This window comes from Jaculus jaculus, chromosome 9, assembly GCF_020740685.1.
Source record: "Jaculus jaculus isolate mJacJac1 chromosome 9, mJacJac1.mat.Y.cur, whole genome shotgun sequence".
Lineage (NCBI taxonomy): Eukaryota > Metazoa > Chordata > Mammalia > Rodentia > Dipodidae > Jaculus > Jaculus jaculus.
Window position 1 is genome coordinate 135,073,647 of NC_059110.1, and position 8,976 is coordinate 135,082,622.

General features: G+C 36.8%; 1 long non-coding RNA gene across 1 annotated transcript; it reads left to right on the top strand.

Annotated features, from left to right (window-relative positions):
• Positions 1–1,061: 1,061 nt before the first annotated feature.
• On the top strand, positions 1,062–8,477 carry LOC123463348. Its single transcript, XR_006638896.1, has 4 exons — positions 1,062–1,113; positions 2,424–2,477; positions 3,454–3,507; positions 8,423–8,477. It is a non-coding gene; the product is annotated as an uncharacterized LOC123463348 (long non-coding RNA).
• The last annotated feature ends 499 nt before the right edge of the window (positions 8,478–8,976 follow it).

Below are 8,976 nucleotides of genomic sequence, written 5' to 3' on the forward strand. Positions count from 1 at the left end.
AGCATAGAATCTTATTATTTCCATATTGGTAATTTGACATCCTATGTGTTAACGTGCAGGAATGAGGGTTAGTGTAGTTTTTGCACACAGAAATTTGTTTTCTGAGTGGAAGAAAACACAACCTTATCTAGTGGAACAAATTGTGCTTTTATCTTCTTTCTTGTCTCAAGAGGGTTACATCTGTGTACGTTGAGCCTTAGGAGGGAAGGAATGGAGAAAGTGAGGTCTTGATTTTCAGACATATCTATAATAGTATGTCTGTTTTGATCTGTATTTATTGTTCCTTCACCCTGACACTAATTGAATGACCTGGTTTTTCATGTGGCAGTTTATCATGCTGTGTGCATTCATGTTGGATGCTTTATCCTCAGCTTGACTTTGTGGCTATTCTGAGGCCTTTGACTTTTCTCTTATTGATTTCTACCCCTTTCCGATGACAGAGCAAATAATTTTGGAATCCTGCATGCTATTGTGAAGCTGCAGAATATTTGGTGACTATCAGAGGCCTTTCTTCTTAGATATCTGTGCATCCTCTTTTTTTTGCACCCCCCCCCTTGCTGGGTTTCTCAATAAAGTTTTGTGTATTTTTCTACCATTCAGGGTTCCTAACAAACTAGAAAACACGTGCCTGTTTTCTTGGTTGGGATAGGATATTAGAAATGAGAGCTCCCTAAAGCTGACTCTTGACAGTTTTATGCTTGTCATGTAATGAGGAAAAATGATACAATATCCCTGTTTTTTTTAACATTAGCTAAGTAATAAGTCTTCTTTATGTTATTTCCAAATATTTTCTCGGGAAGTGATGAAAGAGTTTGAAATATTTACATATTGATTTTTGAGATTTTATACATTCCAAAAGGCCTTATTGTTTTATTGATTTGTTGTATCTTAGAAACCAAAATTATTTAGTAATAATTCTTGGGAGCTCCTTGTATTTTCTATTTATTTGAAAACAAATTTGGGTCACTGTACATCTCAATATAGAAACATTTAACATTAATAATTTTATGAAGTTCACTATGTCCATGATTCACCTTCATGATTTCATTACTTATTTTACAGCTGATACAAAAGTGAGTAAGGACAAGATACAGGATAGGAAAGCATCTATAGGTAAGTAAATAATTTGGCTGTGCTAGAGTCTAATAAGACTAGAGATTACAGTAAGTAAAATTGAACTTTTAAAAGGTATAAAATTATCTGCAGCAACATGCTTTTCCTTTATTTTAAAACAGTACTAAATTTAGAAAACAAGACAATAGCTTTATTTTTAAATACCATTTTCTTTTTTAAACTAGTTTATTAGTTGATTTTCTCTGTAATTTTATCATTGTATGTTTCTTTCTTATTGCATTTCATTTCTTTTAGCTATACTATACATGAAAAAAATGGTGATATTATGCTTTTGAAGTAACAGCAGTTATGATTTTTTTGAGACCTTGTAATTGCCTTTGAAGATAGGAACAACAAAATTATAGTTGTGAATAAAAGATAATACCTTTAGCAGTTGTTTATTTAAATGTATAAAGATTAGTATGTTAATTTCAAAAACAACAAAATCATCATATATTCTAATTGTTAATTGATTTTAATAGTTACTTAGTTTGTTTTCTCTATTGCCACAATGCATTCAGCAACCCTACAATTAACATACTGTATTTAATTACATGTTTTCCTTTTACCATTTCACTTCTGTTTTCACAGTGCTGGGGACTGAATTTAGTGTGTTACTCATGTTAGGCGCACAGTACTATAAGCTACAACCCGTCCAGCTGTTTAGTTTAGAGAGATTCGATACAAAGCGTAAGAGAGCAACGGGTAGTTTCTTGTCTTTATTTGAAACAGGACTTGCAGACTTTACACTGTGGAATGATTTGATTTTTTTCCTTTTTCTTTTCTCTTATTTACTGGAGAGAGAGAGAGAGAGAGAGAGAGGCAGATAGAGAGAGAGAATGGGTGTGCCAGAGCCTCTAGCCACTGCAAACAAACTCCAGATGCATGCGTAACCTTGCTTGTTATAGAACTTTATAGAAATGAATCCATAGTGTGTAATCATATATTTGAGGTCTGTGCATTTCAAAAGACCTTATTATGTCATTGATTCATTATCTCTCAGGAACAAAAATCTTCATTAATGACGTGTGAGAGCAAACCAGTGTTTTATATTTATTTGAAAAAAGGAAGTAATATTTTGGGTTTTGTTTTTTGGTTTTTTGAGATAAGGTCTTGCCTTGAAGCCCAGGCTGACCTGGAATTCACTATGTAGTCTCTAGTTCTCAGTGATCCCCTGACTTCTGCTTCCCAAGTGCTGAGATCCAAGGCGTGCACCACTACGCCCAGCAAAGTCAGATTTTGAGCCACTATACATCTCATTATTGATGTTTAATATTAATGATTTTATAACCTAATTTTTTAATTAACAGCTGACTATAAAGAAGATAAGAAGGATGATATAAAAGATAGGAGAGCATCTACAGGTGAGTGAAAAGTTTACTAATTATCTAATTTGAATATTTCTGTATAATCATAGTAGACAAGATGGTAAGGATTATAGATGTGAGTCAGTCAAATGTATGTTGTTGCAGATAGTTTGACTATCTACATTTCATTTAATTTGACAAAACAGAGACAATAGGTTGAATTTAAAATAACCATTTTATTTGTTAAATCCCAGCTTAATGGTTTCTTTGAGATGTAATTTTATCTTTGTATGATTATTTATTACCTTTTATTTCTTTTAGCTAAACTACATCTGAAAAAATATTGCTATTATTCTTCTGAAAAAAAAAAAAACTCCAAATGCATGTGCGACCTTGGAATTGCATCACTTTGTACATCTGCTAGACACACTTTGCATATCTTTAGATTGAAACCTGAAACTCACCACCACAGTGATCCACCCAGTGATACTGCCTCCAGCCAGGTGCTATAGATGCAAACTACAAACAAACAACTGAATATATTGGGGGCCATCTATTCTATTCCAACCACCACATCACATTTCTGTCATATTTTAAAATCATTGATTAGTTTTGCTTGTTATAGAACAACATAGAAATGAATCCATAGTGTGTAATCACATATTTGAGGTCTTTATGCATTTCAAAAGACCTTATTGTGCCATTGATTCATTATCTCTCAGGAACAAAAATCTTCATTAATGATTCATTAGCGCTAGCTCATGTTTTATATTTATATGAAATTAAAAGAAGTCTTATTTATTATTGGTCTTTCAAGGTAAGGTCTTGCCTTCTAGCCCAGGCTAACCTGTAATTCACGATATAGTCTCAAGGCAGCCTGGAACTCACAGCGATCCTCCTACCTCTGCCTCCCAAGTGTTGAGATCAAAGGCGTGCACCACTATGCCCTGCGAAGTCCTATTTTGAGTCAGTATACATGTCATTATTGATGTTTAACATTGATGATTTTATGACCTAATCCCTTAATTGACAGATGACCATAAAGAAGTTAAGAAGGACAAGATAAAAGACAGGAGAGCGTCTACAGGTGAGTGAAAAGCTTACTGTGTTAGTCAGGGTTCTCTAGAGGAACAGAACTGCTAGAATGAATTATTTAAGAAGGGGATTTATTGGATAAGCTTACAGTAGTCCAATAGCAGTTGCAGGCCCGAGAATCACCGAACCTGGTAGCTGCTCAGTCCTGGTGTCCAGAAGCCTCAGCAGTCCCAACCGGCACTGCAGATGGTGCCGGGAAGCCTTGGGTGCGGGAGCCGCTGGGTTTCGATCCACGCTTCAGTTGATGCTGGTCTTCAGTCCGCACTGGTCTTCAATCCATGCTGGAAGGTAGCAGCAGCTCAGGCAGCCATGTGGAAGAGAGGAAGGAAGGAAGGAAGGAAGGAAGGAAGGAAGGAAGGAAGGAAGGAAGGAAGGAAGGAAGGAAGGAAGGAAGGAAGGAAAGAAGGAAGGAAGGAAGGAACTCTTTTTAGCCAGAGCTTCCTTATATGGAGTCCCCCTCTGAGCGGGCCGCCCTCTCTGGGGGAAGGGCTCACCCTGGGGGAAAGACTTCTTCCTTTAGTTGAGCCTTCCTAGAAGCAACCTGTGGATTACTAAACAGATCAAGTTGACAACACCTTAACTATCACATTTACTAATTACCTAATTTGAATATTTCTGAATAATCATAGTAGACATGATGGTAAGGATTATAGGTATGAGTCAGCCATTTTCTTTTGAGGAAGGGTCTCACTGTGGCCCAGGCTGACCTGGAATTCACTATGTAGTTTCAGGGTGGTGTCGAACTCATGGAGATCCTCTTACCTCTGCCTCCCAAGTGTTGGGATTAAAGGTGTGTGCCACCATGCCCAGCTCCAAATTATACTTTTATATGTACAATACTATCTGCAACAACATACTTTTCATTTACTTTGGAAACAGTATTTAATTTGGCAAAACAGAGACAATAGGTTGAAGGTAAAGTAACTATTTTATTTCTTAAATTCCATTTTAATAGTTTTTTAAATGTCATTTTTTCTTTGATATTTATTATGGCTATTAATTACCTTTCATTTCTTTTAGCTAAACTACATCTGAAAATATGGTGATAGTATTATTCTGAAAAAAACTTACCATTTAAGTTTTTTTTTTTTTTAGGTAGGGTCTCACTGTAGCCCAGGATGATCTGGAATTCACTTTGTAGTCTCAGGTTTGCCTTGAACTCATGGTGCTCCTTCAGATGGAACCACAAATGTCTGAATGGGGCATAAGGGTGAGCCTATGGCATGCTTCACACCAGAGACCTGGGGTAGTCTGCCTTGTTTAGGAACAAATGGGAGAGAGGCCCTGGCCACACACTGGAGTGGGAGTGGCTGAGTACAGGGAAGGGACTTAGCTCCTGCACACTCTAGTCTACAGTAGTTCAGCATGCGCCTGCATGCAGTCTGGGAAGGGCACCAGGATGAGCTGATGGCATGCTGCCTGCCATGGATAATCCGCCTTCCTATTTTATTCCTTATATATTAGTTTAATGGTTGATTTTCTTTGTAATTTTGTCATTGTTTGATTCCTTACTATTGTTTTTAATTTCCTTTAGCTATAGTACATCTAAAAAATATTGCTACTGTGCTTTTGAAGTAGCATGCTGGTTGTGATATTTTAGACCTTGTTATTTTCTTGGTAGAATAGAAGTGACACAATGATATGTGTTTATGAAAAATAATACTTGGATAATTGTTCATTTTAATTAGTGAAGATTATAATGTGAATTTAAGTAACATCAGATCATCTAACTTCAATTATTCTTTTTTTAAGATTTTTTTCTTATAAGAGAGAGAGAAAGAGAGAGAGAGAGAGAGAATTGGCACGCCAGGGCCTCCAGCCATTGTAATAAAACTCCAAATGCATGTGCGACCTTGGAATTGCATCACCTTGTACATCTGGCTCATATGGGACCTGGGGAATTGAACATTGGTCCTTAGGCTTCCCAGGCAAATGACTTAACTGCTAAGGCATCTCTCCAACCTTAACTGCAACATCCTCTCTATTGCTTATGAGTACTTAGTGTGGTTTCTCTATTGCCATACTGCACTCAACAGTGTAGAATCAAGGTTATTATATTTAATTTAAAATTTTTACTTTTATAATTTTACTGGTATATCTGACTTTTTTCCTAAGTATCCTCAGTAGGTGTGTTTTGATACTTGACTGTGGCTTTAATTTGAATTTTACCAATAGACAAGTGAGATTGAGCAACACACAATTATTTTTTTGTTAAGGATATACTTAGTATGGATATGTCATGTGTTGGCACCATTTTCTCCCTCGTCCCTGCCCCATTCCACTGGGAGCCCTCCGCAGTTGGGTTGCCGGTATTCCCTATGGGGCTGTGGATTATACCCTGTGAAAGCGGCAGTCAGTTATTGTGGGGTGGGGGCAGAGCCTTTGGGTATGACAACCCAACCTGTGGCTCTTACAATCTTTCTGTTCCCCTTTCCCAAAATTCCCTGAGCTGTAGTGGGTGTGTTTTAAGTCTATGTTAGTGATGAGGTCTTTGGAGCCTCTGGATTTCTACTTTGGTATGTGTTGAGTATCCTCGGCATCTGTCTCCTTCACCCTGGCGCTGATTGTCAGGCTCACCATGGAAGCAGCACTCTTGCTTGTCTCCCCAGTTCCTCTGTGGTTTCACCTGGGCCTTGGCTGAAGTGGGAAGGGTGGTTTATCGCCTCACTACCTCCTGAAGAAGAAAAACAGATTCTCCAATGGAGAGTGATGTCAGCGTAGATTAAATGGGATGAACATTATTAACTTAGGGAGACTTTGATGGATATAGCCCCTCTTTTAGTCAAAGACAAGTGGGAGCTTGACGTGAGAGAGCGTAATCTTTGCCTCCATAAGATTCTGACCTGGTTCCCAGTTCCAGATATGGGTTCCTTTCCAGTGAGTGGACCAGTGAGTAGTCAATCAGAAAGCTGTTGGTTACCACCAAGGCTGTGGGCCACCATAGTGCTGGCGTGGGCATCCTGACAGGGTGGTTGCCGAGACCTCTGCTTGCTTAGGCCGTGTTTCCCTTTTGAACAATTAGTGTGAACTGCTGGTCCAGAGTAAGAGGTTTCGCTGGGCCATTTCCATAATTCATATGATTTACGTTGATCACATTCACCCTCTATTGTTACTCTTTTTTCTTTTCCTTCCCCTTCCACACTGGCAGTAGCTCTTTCTTTACTTTCATGTCTTCCTCCCTCTAGATTCTACCCATGAGAAAACATGCAGGATTGCTTGTAGGACTGGCTTATTTCACTGAAAATAATGACCTTTTAGTTCCATTTGTTTTCTTGAAAATTATATAACTTCATTCATCTTCATAGCTGAGCAAACTTCATATATACATACATATGTATGTTCATTTGTATCACAGTTTGTTCATCTCCATTGGTGGCTGATTTTACAACTTAGCTGTTATGAATACTAACAAGTATAAACATATGCATTCCTGTATCTGTGTAGTAAATTGACTTTGATTCTTTTGAATTTATGCCCAGGGTTTACATTGCTGGATTTTAGGGAAATTATATGTTTGGTTTTTTGGTGGGATACTCCATATTGATTTAAATGGTAATAGGACTAGTTTATGTTCCCACAAATGTTGTATAGGGTTCCATTTTCCCCACAGTTTACCAACCTATATTTGTTTTCTTAATCTCACTGTACTGTTGGTTTGTATTTTTCTGATGGCTTTAAGATGTTGAGCAGGTTTTTTTTTTTTTTTTGATGAATATTGACTATTTGTACTTCCACATTTGAAAAGTATTTCTTAGTCCATTTTTTTCATTAATTCATTGTTTGCTCCATTGGTATTTGGTTTTTGGAGGTCTGTATATATTCTGAATACAAATCACTTTCTCATGAATAGTCAGTAAAGATTTTGCTCCATTCTTCATCATTGTTCACTCTTTTGACTGTTTCTTTTGCTCTACAAAACCCTTTTAATTTCATTGGCAACCTCTATTATTTCTTAATTTATTAGAGTCCTATCCAGTAAGTCATTCCTTATGCCCAGATCTTAATGCATTTCAAAGTTTCAGGTCTTATGTCAAAGTCATTGATCCATTTTGTACCAACTTTTGTGAAAGATGAGAGGAAGGGATCTCATTTCAGTGAATACAGGCAGAGATCTAGTTCCCTCTGCTAAGGAGTCTGTTCTTTTTCAGTGTATGTTTTTCCTTCTTATGAGCCAGATGGCTGTAGCTCCTTGGACTATTTTGGGGTCTTCTATTCCTTTGGCAAACATGTTTGTTTTGTGCCAGTATTATGTTTTTCTGTTACCGTTACCATTGCCCTATAGTATAGCTTGAAGTCAGATATTGAAAAATCTCCAGCATTGCTTATTTTGCTAAGGATTGTTTTGGATGCTTTTGTGTTTCCACATGAATTTTATGGTTATTTTGCTCAATTTTCTTTTTTATGCTTCCCTTACTGTGGTTTCTTAAACAAGTTTCGTATATCCTGCTGCCATGCAGGTCTACTAAAGGGCTAGAACACACAGGCCTGTTTCTTGGTTGGTATATAGATATTCAAAGTGAGAGTTCACTAAAATTGACTAGTTGACAGTTGTATATCTGCTAGACAATAAGGAAAAAATAACATACCAGTTTTCTTATACCAACTACATAATATTTCTTTTCTCTATATGTCTTGGGAAGTTATGAAAGCACCTGAAAAACCTTAATGTGGATAGTTGAGGTCTTTATCATTTCAAAAGACATTGTAGTGTTAGTGATTCATTATCTCTCAGTAACAAAAATCTTCCTTAATGATCCTTTTTAGCCAGCCAGTTTATTATACTTAATTGAAACTAAACGAGTCATTTTGGGTCACTTCACACTACTCAATACTGCTGTGCTTAGCATTAATGGTTTTATAAAGTTCACTAACACCATGATTCTATGATCTAATTCCTTATCTTACAGATGATAGTAAAGTATATGAACAGGATGAGGTGAAGGATAGAAGAGCATCTGTAGGTGAGTAATAAGTTTGTTAACTAATTTAAATATTGCTGAACAGTTAGACTGTGCTAGATACTATGTTAAGGGCTAGAGAGGTGAATAAGAAAGATCGACCATTTAAAAAATACAATATTAGCTGAAGTAACATATGTTTCACCTGTTTTTAAAACAATATGTTAGATGGGAAAAAAGAGACAATAGGTTTATTTTTAATACCCATTTTTTTCTTTTAAATACTAGTTTAATGGTTGCTTTTCTGTGTGATTTAATATTGTATGATTATCTGAAAAACAGATATACTATACTTTAAAAATATACATTTATTTATTTACTTATTTGAGAGAGAGAAAGAAGCAGAGACAGAGATAGAGAGAGAGAGAGAGAGAGAGAGAGAGAGAGAGAGAGAGAGAGAGAGAAAGAACCAGATAGAGAATGGGCATGCCAGGGCCTCCAGCCACTGCAAATGAACTCCAGATGCGTGCTCTCCCTTGTGCATGTGGCTTACGTGGGTAATT